General features: G+C 39.9%; 1 protein-coding gene across 2 annotated transcripts in view; it reads right to left on the reverse strand.

Annotated features, from left to right (window-relative positions):
• LOC100874956 (discoidin domain-containing receptor 2) overlaps positions 1 to 17,255 on the reverse strand; it is a 156,954-nt gene extending 139,699 nt beyond the window's left edge. For both annotated transcript variants that reach the window (XM_012283191.2, XM_003702350.3), the window contains exon 1: positions 16,830 to 17,255. The gene's annotated coding sequence lies outside the window, so the exon portion shown is untranslated. The remainder of the gene's footprint in view (positions 1 to 16,829) is intronic.
• Between the last annotated feature and the right edge of the window lie 3,206 nt (positions 17,256 to 20,461).

Raw genomic sequence — 20,461 nt, forward strand, 5'->3', positions numbered from 1 at the left:
GAATTGCGGCGGGGGGAATTCCAGCGCGTGGAATTACGGGGCGTGAAATTCCACGTCCTGTAATTGCGGTGCGTGGAATTTCAAGTCGTGGAATTGCAATGCGTGGATTTTCAACGCGTAGAATTGTTGCGCGTGGAATTTCAGTGTGTGGAATTGCGTCGAATGGAATTCCAGCGCATGGAATTGCAACACACGGAATGTCAGCGCGTGGATTTGCGGCGCATGGTATTTCAGCGCGGAGAATTGCGACGCATAGAATTATTATGCGTAGAATTGTGAGGCATGGAATTGCAGCTGTCGAAACTGCGATCTGTAAGAATTTATTTTGCGCGTCTAATATTTTTACCGACAATCACACCGCAATAACGATAATGTAGAAAAACGTTTCCGCGAACCTTGCATTTGAACATTTTCGCAAAATTGCAGTGACGCATATACAGGCAATATCAACGCGGTTGAATGCAGTGCAATGTAGACGCGCGATGTATTAGTAACCAGAGCGCAGCAGGATATTACAAGATGCTTAAGCGGAACGCAGAGAAACCAATATCCTTAATAATACACAGAGGCACGAGCGCAGAGGTTGCGATGAATTAAAGTCGGATATCGCTTGACGCGATTCAACTAAAATGGATTTTCATGGAATCGCTGAAATTCCCCGCGTTACGATACCCGGACAACTTCCGAAATGGTTTCGCCGGCTGCCGAGGGCCGCTTTGTTTGAGCGCGATCAGGTTTTGAAAAGCCGCCTTAACAACCAGCTGACCCCGGCTTTCAAGATCTCCCTTCGGGCTTGCCCGGGGATCCTAAACTTCCTGCGAACCGATGGCGCCTGATTGGCTCGTTTAAAGCTGTTCGCGATGCTCCATTCGACTGCGATTGATTCGTATGAAATATTGAAGCTGCGATGGAATCGTTCATCGTCGAACAACTTCGATGTTATTCTTCGACATCGTTCCTTATAAGTCATGCATTATACAGTCACATATCAAATGGCCAAGCAAATACGTCACCTCATGTCCTTCGAATAAAAAGGACATTTTTATAAAATATTTGTGAAATATAATTTTACAACAGTAATCGACGGGCTAATGTATTTTCTGGTTATTGCAATCGAAGTTCAGAAACGTGTTTACCGCGTTAAATTCACAATAGAATGCAACTCAGGAAATGTAATTAATTTCAAACGTAAATATTAAAAGGGTCCTCGCAGCACTATTGTACTATACAGATATTAAATTTATTACGGTAAATTGATGCAACACGGTATTGCTGAACTATGAATTGAAATGTAAAGCAAAATAATTTCCCGGTTCATTCACTTAATAATGCTGAATTCAATAACAATGCTTCGATTATATTGAGTTCATAGTTTCAGGCATCACATACATTTCCGACCACAATTTTACAGGGCATCTCATTTAAATTCAACATCCAATGAAAATCACTAATTTACATTGTACATGCTTACATAATGGCCTGGAAATAATGTTTGCGTGTGAGTATAAAATAACATTTATAATTAATTAGATGCCCTGAAACCATATTCATTTGCAACGCTCTTACAGTAATTATTTTTAGAACTAGAAAGGGTTATTTCTTTCAAGCTACGATAGCCAACAATGAACAGTTCCCAACTTCCCTTCTCTTAATTGTTATTTGTCGTTCGCTGCGAGAACTAGAACACTAGCAATGGAGTTTCTACGTGTCCCGAATAACAAAAAACTAAGCGAACTTATTGTTTCGGACGAGTTGAACTAATCATCCCCGTCCCATTGATCGATGGTTCGCAGGTCAAAGGGTCAGAAAACAAATTCAAAACGAACGTGACTAATTAGTGTCGCGAGATGAAGGCCTACCCTCGGAAGAAGTTGATAGACGCACAGGAAAAATGTGTTCTTTCTATAACTCGCCCTAAGTGGATATAGCAAAGTACTATATGTAACGTTGTCACGTGTTATATTGTCTTACGAAGAATTGCGATACGTGGAATTCCAATGAGTTAAATTGCAACGCGTCGAATTCTTGTTTATCGAATAGGTATGTGGAGAATCTCTATATGTAGTACCATGTGTGGAATTGCGGCGCGTAGAATTACCATGTATGGAACTATTACGCGTGGAATTTCAGTGGGTGGATGTGTGTCGCGTAGAATTTTCAAGCGTGGTAGTATGGTGCGTAGAATTTCCACGTGTGGAATTATGGCGCGTGGACTTTGCCACGTGTGGAATTACGGCGCGTAGAATTTCCACGCGTGGAATTATGACGCGTAGAATTTCCACGTCTGAAATTATGGCGCGTGGACTTTGCCACGCCTGGAATTATGGAGCGTAGAATTATGGCGCATGGGATTTGCCACGCGTAGAATTACGGCGCGTAGAATTACCACGCGTAGAATTATGGCGCGTGGAATTTGCCACGCGTGGGATTTGCCATGCGTGGAATTATGACGCGTGAGATTTGCCACGCGTGGAATTACGGCGCGTAGAATTGCCACGCGTGGAACTACGGCGCGTAGAATTTCCACACATGGAATTATGGCGCGCGGGATTTGCCACACGTGGAATTACGGTGCGTAGAATTATGACGCGTAGGTTTTGCCACGCGTGGAATTACGGTGCGTAGAATTTCCGCGCGTGGAATTACGGTGCGTAGAATTTCCACGCGTGGAATTACGGCGCGTAGAATTTCCACGTGTGGAATTATGGCGCGTGGAATTTGTCACGCGTGGAATTATGGTGCGTGGAATTTGTCACTCGTGGAATTATGGCGCGTGGAATTTGCCACGCGTGTAATTATGGCACGTGGAATTTGCCACGCGTGTAATTATGGCACGTGGAATTGTGGCGCGTGGAATTTGTCAAGCGTGGAATTATGGCGCATAGAATTTCCACGCGTGGAATTGTAGTGCATGAAATTGCAATTCATAGACTTGCAGCGCATAACAATTCGTAAAATTGCATTGCATAGAACTCTTGTATATCAAACTGCAAAATATGAAATTTCTCTATCTAACATGACCACGCATTATATTACCGTCCGTAAAATTGCAGCGCACTCCCCACGCGCTCAATTAAATCGCACGAAATTATCAAGAGTGAAATTACCGTGCACATACACGTTACCGGAATTGCAGCGTGTCAAATTGCTATGCATGGAATTGCTATATTTTTACCCCATGATTCATCTCCGTTCTCGACGTTCATGCGATTTTCTCGTTTTACGAGAGGGAATCCTGACGAAGCCAGTTAAAAATCGTCGGAGCAGAACCGACGTGGCCCACGGCGATAACGAATGAATAATATTAAGATAGTTTGCTACTCCGACGTTTATATTGCCGATAATAAAAGCACGGTGTTTGAGCGAATGTTAAGGGTGACACACGTCCCTGTTAAGGGTAACATTGATCAGACAAAGGAGAAATGTACTTCGCGATGTGAAAGAGCATTACGCGGGAGCAATTTCGCGATTATCATACTTTTATCAAAGCGACCGTGCATAATCGCGTTACGGACGTGTCATTCTATAAGGCCAACAATTCTTTAAGTAACTCTTTCGTTTTGTATTCTTCTGTGAATACGCAATGCGGGGGGATCAACGTCTCGTAATTAATGTATCCACCGTGCGTTGTAACTATCCCTTTGCCGCTTTCTGCCTTTCATAATCTGTCACGTGAATATTTAACTCTACAACGGTTACACAATTGTTTTATCCGCGGGTAATGTGTCGTGTGTCACGACGGTTAATTAATATACCGCGAAAGTATTATACGTGCATTTATAACGCATCGGATTATGCAAACCGTATGTAAATTACGTTATACGAACATACGAGTTTAGAAACGTATCGAAATAATACACAGGTGGTTTGCTTGTTACCGATGTTGACCTGCGAGTTGGCTTATGAGGTTGACCCAGCTGTTTAAAACATCCAATTGGTCAAAAAAAGAATTGTCGTCCCACACGTATTTTCGGCGGTAGGTTATTACATCCGTATTGAAAATTCAAGGTCTTAAAAATATTAGAAAAATGTATAACATTTGAACTGCAAGTGTGTCACGTGTGCGTCAAGCATAGCTCAGACTCCAATTCATAGGTTGACATCTCTACGTAAATTAGTATATCTAAATTGAAAATTTACGATCTTAAAAATATTTAAAAAATTTGCAATATTTGACCTGCAGGTGCGTCACGTGTGCGTCATGTGTAGCTCATGTGCCAACTCATGAATCAACATCTGTACATAAATTATTACACCTAAATTGAAAATTCACGAGTTCTAAGAACATGAAAAAAATTTATACTTGAATTGCTGGTGCGTCACGAGTGCGTCATGCGTGGCTCACGCGCCAACTCGTGAATTTCACATCTCTACGTAATATCATTATACATAAAAACATGAGAAAAATTTGCAATATTCGAACTGTGAATGCGTCATAAGTGCGTCACCAGTGCGTCATAGGTCAAGCGCCAATTCATAGGTTGATATCTATACCCATGTTCAATTTTCGTCGAGACTAAATTTCGCCTACTATTAAGAACACTAACGTAATGATAATATTACCCGTAAATACGAATTGCTCCAAAACTCCTCAAACTTGCCCAAGAAATCAATCGTAATGAACCTACAAGTGAAGCGTCATATTTTTACCCAACCACGACACGCAGTACGACCAAGTAATTTGGGTCGATTGAACGCACAGTTTACGATCCTGGGCGATAGTTTATCGTAGCAAGCGTGATTCGATTACTCGTCGAAGTTATATTAGCGTGAGAGGAGTCCGTGCGTGCGTGCATCCAGCTCGTACGTGCACGTGTTCCAGGATCGAACGTGTTCGACGAAGAAACGGCATCTGTTGCATCGATGGATTTACAATGTTTCGCGATCATTATTGACGGCGAATTTATCGCGTCGTAAATAAAATTCAGTGTCGGAAGACGTGTTCGACGACGTTCGCCACGGCAACTACAATCGATACATGTGTTCCACGAATTCGAATCCATCAGATACACGTCGCTTCTTTTGTACCGATGGACCATTTGTTTTTGACGAACTACAAAAATGTGTAGTTCGTGCAGCTTTATGCCGAATTTAGCGTTGATTTCGGTTAGGGTGATTTCCTTTTCTGGGTGAAGATTGTGATTCGAAGCTGTTTGGGTAATTTCTTTCTTTTATGATTTATTAACACTTTAAGTAGTTAAATAGTTGAATTGTCTTATGAGGAAGTGCGATGCGTGGAATTGCAATGAGATGAATTGCTACGCGTCGAACTCTTGTTTATCGAATTGGTAGGCGGGGAATCTTTATATGTAGTACCGTCATGTGCGGAATTGTGACGCGTAGAATTACCACGCGTGAAACTATAGCGCGTGGAATTGTGTCGCGTAGAATTACCACGTGTGGAACTACGGCGCGTGGAATTATGACGCGTCGAATTTCCACGCGTGGAATTATGGCGCGTGGGATTCCCACGCGTGGAATTATGGCGCGTGGGATTTGCCACGCGTGGAATTATGGCGCGTAGAATTTCCACGCGTGGAATTATGGCGCGTGGGATTCCCACGCGTGGAATTATGGCGCGTGGGATTTGCCACGCGTGGAATTATGGCGCCTAGAATTTCCAAGCGTGGGATTTGCCACTTGTGAAATTAGGGCGCGTGGGATTTGCCACGCGTGGAATTATGGCGCGTGGAATTTCCACGCGTGGAATTATGGCGCGTGGGATTCCCACGCGTGGAATTATTGCGCGTGGGATTTGCCACGCGTGGAATTATGGCGCGTAGAATTTCCAAGCGTGGGATTTGCCACGTGTGAAATTAGGGCGCGTGGGATTTGCCATGCGTGGAATTATGGCGCGTAGAATTTCCAAGCGTGGAATTATGGCGCGTGGGATTCCCACGCGTGGAATTATGGCGCCTAGAATTTCCAAGCGTGGGATTTGCCACTTGTGAAATTAGGGTGCGTGGGATTTGCCACGCGTGGAATTATGGCGCGTAGAATTTCCAAGCGTGGAATTATGGCGCGTGGGATTCCCACGCGTGGAATTATGGTGCGTGAGATTTGCCACGCGTGGAATTATGGCACGTGGGATTTGTCACGCGTGGAATTAGGACGCGTGGGATTTGCCATGCGTGGAATTATGGCGCGTAGAATTTTCATGCGTGGAATTGTGGCACGTGGAATTGTGGCGCGCACTACTGCTACCCCAGTTTATGAAATAAAACATTAACAAAGCGAGACAGATCGTATCTTTTAAAAATTGGTATAATAAAATTGCTTTAAACATCAAATGTGCAAACACCCTTTTCGAAAATGTACAAATTCACGTAAACTCAAATTAAAACCATGTTATCTGCCCTTTCACAACGCATTTTAAAGGTGGTTTAAAATTACCGATAAAATTTCATCCACCAACGATGAATTACAAAAGAACAAAATTCTCTAAAATTCGACAAATTGCTTTGGAACGAAGCTCGCCGGGAGCAAACAAAAACGAATTGTGAGTAAAATATAAACAAAACGGAAATAATATTGATACAAACGTTATCGAGAAATTTTCGATCAACGAAATCAAACAGATCCATTAAGTGTTTAATTTTATTGGACGCGTCATCGGGAATGTTAAATTTCCAGTGTTAGCCGTAAACGGTGCTCGAAGCAGCGATTTAATCAAGTAAAAGGAAACTAAACCGAAAGTTTCCGATCGAGCAACATTCCGTTTAAAAATGTATCGTTCGTCCGCTAGATATCAAGCAAAATGGAATGTACAGCGGCGGGAAACGTCCTCGTTTTGCATCAGTTTCGATAGAAATTTGCATCACTTTCAATACAATCGTGATTGAATCTTCGCGAGACGTTTTCATCCGACCCAATTCGCTTCCATTCTTGCCGCGCCACGAAGAGCACACGCCAAAATACGCCGATCCGATAAATCCAAATTCAAATAAATAATAACAACGCATGAATAATACGCGGCATTATTCCGACACGGCGGTTTAATGAGCGTTAAACAACGAATTTTAATTAAATTGCATCACGGAGAGAGATCGGAGGAACGCGACGATGTCATTGTTCCCTTGAACATTGTTTTTCAATGACTAATTACATATGAGGCTGGTATTAATTACCCGCGTTTCGCTACGGTACTCGAGCAAATAGTCATGAACGAAAATGCTCCTCGATACGTGTAGACTCGCATGATGTACAGCGACGAGCATGGTACGCTTTGAAGGGGCTAAAGCCTTTAACGATGCTGCAATTCGGCTCGCGGATTTAGGGCGATGGAAATTTGGTAATTTGAGGGATTTGGGGTGTGGGAGGTTTGAGAATTTGCTGATTTGAAAATTTATGGATGTAGAGATTGGGGATGTTAAAATTTGGAAAATGTGAAATTTGGGGATTTTTGGACCTTCAAGAATTTTTAAAGTATAGCATTTGGGGGTATAGGAGTTTAAGGATTTTTGGATTTGGAATTTTGGGAAGTTGGGCCATTAGTAATTTATGGCGCGTAGAATTTCCACGCGTGGAATTATGGCGCGTGGAATTGAGGCGCGTGGAACTTGCCACGCGTGAAATTACAGCGCGTAGACTTCGCCACGCGTGGATTATAGCGCAAGGAATTTCCACGCATGAAATTATGGCGCATAGAATTTTCGCGCGTACAATTTCCACGCGTGGAATTATGGCGCGTGGGATTTGCTACGCGTGGAATTACGGCGCGTAGAATTTCCAAGCGTGGAATTATGGCGCGTGGGATTTGCCACGCGTGGAATTACTTCGCGTAGAATTATGGCGCGTGGAATTTCCATGCGTGGAATTACGACGCGTAGAATTTCCAAGCGTGGAATTATGGCGCGTGGGATTTGCCACGCGTGGAATTTGCTACGTGTGAAATTGTGGCGCGTGGGATTTGCTACGCGTGGAATTACGGCGCGTAGAATTTCCACGCGTGGGATTTGCTACGCGTGGAACTACGGCGCGTGGAATTATGGCGCGTAGGATTTGCCACGCGTGGAACTACGGCGCGTAGAATTTCCACGCGTGGAATTATGGCGCGTGGGATTTGCCACGCGTGGAATTACTTCGCGTAGAATTATGGCGCGTAGAATTTCCACGCGTGGAATTACGACGCGTAGAATTTCCACACGTGCAATTATGGCACGCGGAATTACAGATGAAATATATAATTTACTATAAAAGTTTGAAAAATTGAGAATGTTATTCTTCGAAAATTCCAATATTTAAATCTTGAAAATTTAAAACATCAAAAAATCTAAATTCTAAACTTTCCCTAATTTTCACCCCTTCAAAACTTGCGAATGTAACGAAAATATAGCAGCACACACACGCACATAATTCATAGTAGAAACAGTGGAACAATGTCGAGAGAAAGTTTCTGCATACTCCATTGTAGGTGATGCGCGACGAACTAAAAAAGCATGATTAATCGAGCGCTTTTTTCCTCGATTGCTCGTAAAAGTACGTAGTACAAAAATGATAGAAAATCGTTGAACGAACCGAGCAAATTGTTTTACTAGGTTCGAATGATATTTCAACGAGTATCTTCATTCGAACGTCAATTTCTATCGCGCTCTTTACAAATTTATTCAACACGACCTATAAAGTTGAACACACACGTCGATTTACATTTATATTCACTTATGTTCGAAGTTACAACTGGAATTTCTATAAGCATTTTGATTGAAAATTTCCTTTGTCCATATGCACTTTTCTAGGACATATTGTATCAATTTTCTTTCAAAACATGAAGTAGAATATGTATTCGTATTTTCTTTGCAAATATTTCACTTACGAATAAGACTTGAATTTCGTTTTCCGAATGGAAATTGGGTGCGAACCACTCTATCTTACAGTTATTAATAATAGACATTTAAATAACTTTATAGACAAAGTTACTTTATATTTTAATTAATCTTGTATTTTATGTAACTTTTGTTTTTTACCTCATATTTTATATAACTTTGTATTGCATATAACCTTGTGTTTAACTTAACAATTCTACATAATCCTGTATGTTACATAACCTCAAATACTACATAACCTTAAATGCCATATAACCTGATACTTTTTATAACCTCATATGTAACATAACCTCACATTCTACATAATCTTGTATTTTATGTACCCTTACATTTTACCTAACCTTGAATGTTACATAACCTTATACTTCATTAAATAATGTTTGTAGAAAAAACATATATCATTGAGTCCTCAAATAATTTTATCAAATGATGTTCACAGAAAACTACATATATACATACATACATACATACATAGATACATATGCACATACAGATATACATACACATGCACACATACATACATACATACATATATACATACGTACATACATACATACATACATGCATATATGTATACATACATACAGACAAACATATGATTCAGTTTTAAACTTGACCACATACTGTCCTCTACGTATACACATATGTATGTAGCATATAAGTAGAGTATGAGAGGGTAAAATAATGGACACGAAAATAAAAAAAGAAAAATCAAATCCACCACATATTATCGTTCTCGAAAAGAAATTAGATTTCGGTAGAGTTTAATTCTTTGTCCGCGTGTAATATTGCCACAGGCTGGTCATACGTAAATAAATGTGATTAATCGTAACGTCGCGAGTCTTTTTCGTCCGTCCCAGTTCTCGCGCGAAACATTGTGCTTTTATAAATCAACCCCCTCTCTTTCTCACACCACCATGTCTGATCGCGTGATTTATGGATCAATTGTTCCGTAGTCCATTGAAACGAGAGTATCGCTCGAACAGCGACGATTTCGAGCGAAAGGTGAACCAACCTCGATGAATTTCAGGTTGTTTGTTGCGGTATCGCTGGTAATTGGAGCTTACGATACAACTTTCTATTCGGAAGTTTAAGAAACTTTAAGAATTACACTAGATTAGCTAGCTCGCTGGACGATTAGGGAAGATTTATCACTGTTTTTTAACTGTTGAGAAAATTTCTGCTGAAATTGTTGCGGTGTTTGCGTAGAAATAATCGATGGTTCATGACCCGAGCGCCACGAGATGACCTCTGGAAATGATTCGTTGACGCGGAAAATGTTTATTGTTCATTAAATGTTTAATTGTAAAGGTGTTAGATCAATGTTAAATAGGTGATATTTTTAAATAATTTCGGATTTTAAATATTTGGGTTTGGAGATTTTTAAGGTCATAAATTTCTGGATTTTTGGATTTCCAAATTTTTAAATTTAGAGATTCTTAGGTTTCTAAATTTTGTGGTTTTTAGGTTTCTAGGTATCTAAATTCTTAGATTTCTATGTTTGTGGATTTCTAGATTCAGGGTAATTTATGGCGCGTAGAATTTCCATGCGTGGAATTATGGCGCATGGAATTTTGACGCGTGGACTTATGGCGCGTGGACTTTGCTACGCCTGGAATTATGGTGCGTAGAATTATGGCGCGTGGAATTACGACGCGTAAAATTATGGCGCGTGGAATTACGACGCGTAAAATTATGGCGCGTGGAATTTGTCACGCGTGGAATTATGGCACGTAGAATTTGCCACGCGTGGAATTATGGCGCACAGAATTTCCACGGATGGAATTATGGCGCGTAGAATTTTCGCGCGTGGAATTTGCTACGCGTGAAATTATGACCCATGGGATTCCTAAGTTCCTAGGTTCCTAGGTTCCTATTCTAAATCCCTAAATTTCCACATTCCTAGGTTTCTCAATTTCTAAATTTCTCAAATTCTCAAACATCCAATTTCTCAAATCCCCAAATCACCAACTTACAAATTCTCAAATTTCAACCCTCCCAAGTCCCAAAATTCATAAATCTACTTTACCAACCAAGAATCATGACCATCCACTTCCCTCTCGCTATATTGCCACTTTCCCTAAAGGCACCAACTCAGCTCCCTACAGTCCACTTCCACCAAACTAAACAGCGATTTACATTTACCATAACATATCCACCATTCACCTAACTCAAACATACCCAAAACCAAAAATTTCTATTTTAACATGAATTTAATAAACGTCATCAAAGATATCCGGACTTAAAGCGAATTAAAGAAGAACCTATCTTTACATCTCCATGCCGTAATTTTTGCAGAATGTCATTCGAAATTCGGATCAAAGACAGGGTACACAAAAGCTCCAACGAAGCGTTCGTGCTAATACTCCCGAAGAATTAGGATCAACTTCAATCGTAGCTCTTCTAATTAAAACCCTCCGTCCGATTGTTCTTGGTCGTAAAGTTTAATTGAAACCTGACCACGCGTTCATCCTCGTCATTTCTCTGGCATTGCAAACCGGTCGAAAGCTCACGCATTCCATCAAGCTATATACTATCATTAAATTCCGCGAATTCGTACGCGTGTACAGCTTGCACGTCGGTTACTTGACGGTGCATCAAACCTTGTTACCGTTTCTACTAGGAAGGGTCGCTTTAACCCTTTACAGACGATGAACCCGTACATGCGTTCACCGTGAACCGTGCTCGATGAACCAGCGTATTACGATGAAAATAATCGATGCTTCATGACCTGAGTGCCACGAGATGACCTCTGGAAATCATTCCTTGACGAGGAAAATATTTCTTGCTATTTATTATTTTTATATTGATTTTGTGAGGTTTTAGACTTTAAGATAAATGTATTGTAGTTAGCAATTATTTTGGAGATGCCACGAGATGACCTCTGGAAATCATTCCTTGACGAGGAAAATATTTCTTGCTATATATTATTTTTATATTGTTTTTGTGAGGTTTTAGACATTAAGATAAATGTATTGCGGTTAGCAATTATTTTGTTTATGCCACAAGATGACCTCTGGAAATCATTCCTTGACGAGGAAAATATTTCTTGTTATTTATTATTTTTATATTATTTTTGGGAGGTTTTACACTTTAGCCTAAATGTATTGCAGTTAGCAATTATTTTGGAGATGCATATTATACATGATAACTTCAAACATAAAGGATGATAAATGTTAATGTAAATGTTACAATAAATGCTAATACAAATGTTACAAAAAATGTCAATATAAATGTTACCATAATAAATGTTAATATAAATGTTATTATAATAAATGCTAATATAAATGTAACTCTAATAAATGCTAATACAAGCGTTACAATAAATGTTAACAAAAAGTTAACATAAAGCAAGAGTAAAGTAAGAAATGTAATTAAGCAAAGTGTAACATAATTTTACGTAGGACAGAAATAAATACTTCGATGCGGAACGCGATGAACGAGAAAACGCTCGAGGGTGAAGTCGCTCTCATGGCTAAAGTAAATTTCGCGGCTTTGAAAAGCGGCATCTATTTTAAGCGGATGTTCAGCAATGAGTAAGCGATGCGTGAATCCAAGCCGCGACCGGAAGCAGCCCCTATTTGTATCGTCGTGCCGCAACGATAGTGTACACCGCACGTTAATGTTAGAGGTGTACGCTTGCCCTGGTGCTCCTGAGCGTGATTTTATCGCCGCGGTTTCCTCGACCGTATTAAACATTAACATTTTCGATCTGTAAAGATATCTCGTCGTTAAATGACGTTTGCAACGGGCCGTCATGTTCATTTAGAACATTATCGATCTGTTACGAAAATATAAACTTTTGCTGTGAGGTTCATTTCATGTGTTAATACATTTACTTTCATATCACGTTTATTTTAGTTGTATATTTTTTCGTATATTTATTTTGTATATTTAGTTTAATTGCATATGTAATTTATTTTAATTTTTATGCTCATTTAGAGAAAAGATTTGTACTTCAGAACGCAGAGAAATATCGTTCATTTTAAAATGATTAATTATAGGTAGAAAAATTTATTAATATAATTGTTTGATTGATCTGTACCTAGTTTTGTTATGAAGTATTTTAGTGTAATAATAATTGATATCATTATTGAAATTATTTTGTGACATTCAATTTGATGTTTCATTTATTGCTGCTTCACGAAGTTGTAAAATATTTCTTACTTGTAAAATATATTGTTAAATTGCATTGTTTAGATGTATCGTTTAATTGTACCTCTTTAACTTGTACCTACTTCAAGAATTTTTTTAAATATTCCATTACTACCGCAACATCCACCACATTGTTTTCTTAAAAGAATAAATCAGTCGCGTCCTTATAAAATGACTAAATATAAAGTTATTAAAAAAATGATAATCGAACATGTTTAATAATTAGACACAATACATATAAGTGAAAGCAGCTACTTATTTTTGTATTCACTTAAATCCTACATCGAAGAAGATTTCAGAAAGCCCACGCGTCCAGAAGTCATCAAAATGGCGGCAAGTGAACGTACATTTCCCGTCAACATAACTAAACCTCGATATTTGTAGTGCATGAAGAGACGGTCGATCGACGAATATCGAAAAAAATCCTACGTCAACGAAGTACACCCCCCGTATGATTAATCGTTTACACGAAACGTCCGATCGTTTCGCAACAACACACGCGCGAACGTGCAATCGCCTAGCGTTCGCGTTATTGCTTCTGACGCGGTTGTAACCGCAGAATTTATACGAAGCTTCCTATATGCAAATGGATGACCGCGTACGAAGCTTCGAGCTTTTAATCGCGAACGGCCAAGCTTAACCGGCCAGCGAATTCGTCGACGCGTTCGACATTGAAACCGTTTTCGTGTAATGCCCGAGAGTCGGCGTCCTACATTCGTTCGATGCGATCTCCGATCATTTTCGGTGGAAATTCTATTTTTTATTCTCAATTTGCTACCTTTGTAATTGTTATTGCTAGCAAATTATTGTTTCGTTTGATATTTAGGATTTGGAGGTTAGGGTTGATTAATTTTGGTAACCGAGTGTTAGGCTCGTGTTTAGAAGTTGGGATATTTGGGACACTGAAAGGTATTTTGGTAGCATCTGTACAGTTAGGTGATAAGGTCTTTAAATTCTTGAAACACTCCATTCCTCAATTCTTCTATTCTATAATTGCTAAGTTCTTGAATTCTTCAACCATCCCTGAATTTACTTCCTCAAATTTTTAACCCAGATTTTAAGATTCCAAAAATCCTCATAAATCATCTAATACCCCATTAGCTGTCCTACATTCCCCAAGAAAAATCACATACTCGAGTAAACGAAAAAGTTCACGACACGTTCATTAAATAAAGCTAAGTAAACCGCCCTCTCCACATTCATAATTATCCGCGAAATCAACACGATTTATTTAAACCAACCACCGTACCCAACAAACAATCTACACAATTAATCGCTATCTGTATGGATCGCGGCACGAACTTCAGAATTTCTTTTGTACCGATGACCACCGTCCCGGTCGGTCAGAAACAGAGCGTCGCGAATTTCTTCGAAGAAAGAACGAGTTATCGCGTCGTAAACGCCACGAATACCGTTTCGTGAAACGTTTCACCACGCAAAGGCCTGAATACGGTTTCAGTCGGTCGTGTATCGTGGCTGGATCCTTACATGCAAAATCCGTAACGGCGATCAATGGAGTGGCGGTGCGCCACGAAGAGATCGGGAAGGTTGATGGTTAGAATAGGCGGCGAAGCTTGGCCACGGCATTCAACGAGGCTAACTCTATCCCGGCAAATTACATTTCCATCTCCGTACGTGATAGGTGCAGCAAACATGCCCGTCAACGTCCGACCGAGTTTCTACCTGATTAGTTACAACCGACAAGGATTATATTTCCAAAGCAATTAATTAACCAACTTTCACGTGGCTCGCGCATGATAGTCGAACGTGTCACCGTATCGACAATATTGACCGTCGACGACCGGGAAGCACGGAGGAAGGCGGTCAAACGACCACCAACGAGAAAATGAAATTTTTTCCCCCTCAAATAGGGCTCCCTACACCAGTTATTAGGCGTGTGCTTTTTGTGGCGCCGCCTCCAAAAAAGGATTAAGTAATAACCGGGATACAAATTGTGTTATCGATCATTGCAATTTTTATTCTGAAAATTAACTCGGTTTCTGCTTCCAACCTTTTTAGAGTCTAATTTTACTTATCAGTTGATTGTTACTTTTCTAACAATGTTGATTATTAAATTTTTAGCAATCAAACCTCTCAAGTTAATAAGCCGCTCAAACCCATCACTAGATTTCATAAAAGTGAAAAGTGGATCTCTGACGCTGTCTGGCCAATAACAGGTTATTCTACTTGCAGCGATGTCGCATCTTTTTCAGTAAAATAATATTGAGATGAGAGTATCGAGAATTTTGTAAGCGTTGAGGTTACATTCGATAAAGTTAAATTAAAAGGCGCGGACGTCTGAGACCCGTCAACCTTTCCCGCGTTTCAGTGCCGTCAGCTCCTCGCCGTTGAAACAACGAACTTTCGAGTTTCGGAGGGCTACAACGAGTGAAATTTCCACGCCACGTTTGCGCGAATTTCCTACAAAATTTATGCGACAAATGGCGATGGCGTTGACGTAATGCAACATTAACTTCACTCCGATCGATAATTTTCACCTTTCACCGTGGGGCCGTCGCTTATCGGCGAGTTTATTCGCTCTTCGTTGGAATATCAACATTTTAGCAGGACAAATATTTCGCGGGGCAAATAAATAAACGACAGAACGAATGCGTTCGTTCCCGATGAACCTGCACCGAAATAACACCGAACTCCTGCGACCTGTCCGCTCCCGTTGCCCGACGAAATATTTCACGATAAACCAGTCAGAATAAACTGGATATCATTTCATTTCACAGGGGCGAACGCGCGAACGTTTTATCCCGTTTGTCGCGCGTTAATTACGATACATCGCTAAGGACCCTGTTCGATACGTCGTTGCACTCTCGAACCTGACGAGACTGTCACGTCCTTGCACAGGACGTTTATGTCGTGACTGGTACCACAACAGTTAGGTACTTCAAGGTCTAACCTACTTCTCGTCGATTTATTCTATTCGCTTTTGTATTCTTTTTGGCTTTAATTTGGAGTGTTTGGGTATTTTTACTTCTTCGTGGTCTTTTATTAGATAATTCATTTTTGAGGACATTTGTGTATGTAATTTGAGTGCGATGCAGAAAGACATGGATACCTTTTTCAAGGTTTTAAGTCGATTAATTTGTGGGTTTGGTAAGTGCAATTTGGATGCAATGTGCCATCGTTTGGATCTTTCTGCAAGGTCTAAAATTAATTCATATTCCTAACTGATATGAATGATTTTTATATGTATTGAATATGTAGAGACATACTTTGGATATTTTTAACTGTACCCAAATTAAATCGTCCTTCAGACTACTTCTTAATTTAGCCGATTATCTTCGTACCTAATCTAGGTGTAATATGCAGAATCATTCTTAGGATATCTTTACTCCTCCAAGGTCTATCAGATTTCCTGATTAATCTCATACTCATTCTTACATCCAATTTGAACATTCCCTGGATGCCCTCGTTTCTTCATCTAATTCATTCATCGTGTTAATTAACCTTCACATTTTCATTTTCAGTAGGTGCCAATGTACACATTCTTTAGACACTTTCGAATACCACTGTTTTAGCTTCTAATGTAAAGTGCAAATTTAATGTCGCTCTTGAAGGACAGTATTGAAGTATATTATGAAAAGAAGTTATTCTTGAAATCATCATTTAATAAAATTGAAAAACAAGCCAAGACAATACACCTCCAAATCATAAACTCATGTTAAATCATCACCCTCAAAGTCGAAATGAATGAGATACAATCCACATCTTGAAGATACCTCAGGGTTCCAGGGGTTGAAACAAGGCAATTTCCTCACGAGACATTCGAAGGTAAATTGGTACCACCCGTGGGTCCAAATTACACGCAACGAAAATAAGAAAGGATTTTCCACTCACCCAATCAGGTAACTCGCTCAAGGACAGCCCCAGGTCGGTTGTTATCCTCGACGATGGCGTCTCTTTGCACATCCGCTCGCCTCAGGATCGTTCTCCAAGCACGGATCGAAGCAACGTCGGTCGAAGCAACGTCCTCCGTGTCTCCAAGGTGTTCTTCATCCCCGTTTTTTCACTGAGCCTCTTCGGTACTAGTCCCAAGGAACTCGCGCGTCGTCACACGTGATCGATTTTTCGCTGCGACGATCAATTCTATCTCGCGTGTATTTTCTTGGAAATACGTCGAAGGCACGTTCGCGAACGTAAGCACAGTAAGGGTGCGCGTGAATGACGAACGTACGTCGACGGGGTGAATCCGCGGACGAAAACAAAAACGGAACGGAGGAAACGACGTTACGCACGCGGTGGCCAGTCGCAGACTGAACTCACGATCCGCGAGTAGCATCGATTTCGATGGAGGGGGGGAGAAAAGCACTATGGGCCGAGACGCAAGGGTGGGGGGTGAGGGTGCGGTGGGGCGAAAGCAACGAGAGCGGATGAGGCACAACGAGAGGAGCAGTCAAACTATAACGCGAATCTAAGGGTACGTTTTCATGTCACACTAAAAATCACTGACTTTTACCGGTGTCACGCTCCGACACCTTCCCAAGTTCTGACGTTCATTCTGTTTCAAGGACTTTTTGATTTCAAGGACAACTTTGATACTACGATGATTGTACACTTTTGGTAGCCACATCATGGTTACACATTTCTGATATTCCTTGATGATCATACACTTCTGATATTCCTTGATGATCATACACTTCTGATATTCCATAATGATTATACACTTCTGATATTCCACTATGTGGAATGTATACACTTACACATTTGTGGTACTGTTCTGATGATCATACATTTATGATACTCCTGATTATACACTTCTTATGTTCTAATGATGATTATACACTTTTGGTACCCCAATGGTGGCTATACACTTCTGATACCTCAACGATGATTATACACTTCTGATATTCCACTGTGTGAAATGTATACACTTACACATTTGCGGTACTCTTCTGATGATCTTACATTTATGATACTCCTGATTATACACTTCTTATGTTCTAATGATGATTATACACTTTTGGTACCCCAATGGTGGCTAAACACTTCTGATACCTCAAGGTTGATTATACATTTGTGATGTTTCTTTGATGATTATACATTTGTGGTATTCTGATGATTATACATTTGTGATGCTCCACTGGTGACTTGATATCCTAATGATGATTATACACTTATGGTAATAGATTGATGATTATGGACTTGTGATAATGTGTTGCTGAATTAATGAAAACTGGAAGTTTGCAGTCATAGAAAAGTACTGCAGTACCTATGACAAGAATCTGAAAAAGAGTCTATAGGAGTTTCTGTAGAAAGTACTTATGAAAAGTACCTGAGAAAGTATTTATATAAGGTACCTATAAAAGTATATACAAAAGTACCTATAAAGTGCCTATAAGAATACCTGCAGAAGTACCTATCAAAGGTGTCTAAGAAACGTACCTGGAAAAGTACCCATCAAAGGTGTCCATCAAAAGTACCTGTAAAAGTACCTATAAAAATACCTATAGAAGAGAGCCTACAAAAGTACCTATAAGTGGCTATAAAAGTACCTATGAAAAGTATCTAGAGAAGAGTGCCTACAAACGTACCTATAAAGTACCTATAAAAGTACCTATAAAAGTAGCCATAATAACACGAGAATACACTAAAATTACCCCAACATTTCAAGTACCCAAAATTGTCAAATAGATCTCCGAATGACCTACATAACTTGAAGCCTATCAAAACATAGAATATTAAAATGAGATGTCAACCTAGACAGGAATCGTGTTTTCCATTACAAAATATGGATTTAAATACCTCCGTTGAATAGTGTTTGACAGAGGAGATGCAGATTGGTCGAGGTACAGCAGGGATAACGTTGAATGGTACGCTAATGCTAGGGTTCGTGAACTGGAATTGTGGATCGACGCACGTCGCCGACGATAATCGTCGATCAACGACGGATTCAACGTCACGCGTGGTCGACAAAGGCAAACAGTGGTTGTCCGTGATTCGTCTATGCGTTTGCTAACGTTATTACACCGTCCCAGAAATCGCAATGGTCGTCAAACCATCTTCCTTTCGTTGATTTACGACTTGGCTCTGTATCTTGCCTTATCATTTACATGACGATTTTCGTCGATATTGAGTTTCGATAGCTCAGTTTTTATTTTTCTGTCATTAGGGACGTGTGTGAATATAATTCTGAGTTAAATTTACTAGTACCACGCATAACTGTGAATTTGAATCAGTAAACTGGATAGAAAAACAATATAATCTAATATATTGTTTTTCTAGAAAAAAAAACAAATGGTTCATGACAAATAGGTTTTCGATAGAACACCGGTAACGAAGCAATTAAATAATTTTCGATAAAATCACCGCGTAACAACCGTAATCTAAACAATTTGTAATCGAACACAACAGCAACGTACACGAAGTTACGTGCACACAATTGATAGAATCAATGGAAGTGTTTCCGTCGAGCTTCGTTTTTGACTCCGAATGAAGGGGTACACTTGGTCGATCGTTATTTTCGAATATCGCGCTGAACAGAGAAGAATTTTGTCGACGAACTGGACGGTTCAATTAGACCAGTTGACCGGCAAACGAGGGATCCAGATTTCGAGATCCGATCCCGCAACACGATCGACCGATCCAATTTCCCTTTACAAATTAAATCACGTTTCCCGTGACCTATCCCACGTGCCTTTATGGTTCGTCGTTCTATGCAATTTCTAACAATCACTCATCGTGGTCGAAACGATGCGAATAAACAAATGGACGTCGAATGGAATCGCGTGACGATCCCCGGAAGTGTCTCTGACGAGTTGGCCAAATAACCGGAATCCCTATGGTGAACAAAATTCACGGTTCTATGGGGTTAAAACTGTTCACTGTTTGCCTCGGTCATATATCGCAAATAGAATATTAGATTGGATTAACATGTTCCCTTTCAGAATTTTGTTTCGAACGTGATCATTTTAGCGAAGATTTTGATATCACTCGTTAGGATTCATATGGTTTATTTAAGAGAGTTAGGTTGGTTTGGGACGGCAAATATAATTATGATTAATTAAAATTAAAGAATTCAATGATTTGTCTGGACTCATTTCAGTTGCTGTAAGTCTGAGAATTTTAAAGTTTGAGTGATTTCAGCAATTTCTGAATTTGGAAAATTTAAGAACTTGCAAATTTGAAAAATTGATGGATTGATAGATTGATGAATTGATGAATTGATGAATTGATCACTCCATGAACTCTTAGCGTCAAACATCCACAAAACCTTGAACCGTTGCCCAGATCAATCAATGACATCAAAAGATAAATAACCTTGACTTCACAAGATTACTACTGAATGAATATATGAACAAACACGCTCAGAAAGCTGTTCGGAAGATTGAAAATTGAAAATAGATGTTGAAAACACATCTACACTAGCGTTATACGTGAAGTCGTTTCCAATGAAGCACGAAGCATCAAGTTTCAAGTAAGTACTTCGAAGGGCTTCTATATTTGATACATAGGATCTGGGTTACGAGCTG

The sequence above is a fragment of the Megachile rotundata genome, chromosome 3 (genome assembly GCF_050947335.1).
Source record: "Megachile rotundata isolate GNS110a chromosome 3, iyMegRotu1, whole genome shotgun sequence".
Lineage (NCBI taxonomy): Eukaryota > Metazoa > Arthropoda > Insecta > Hymenoptera > Megachilidae > Megachile > Megachile rotundata.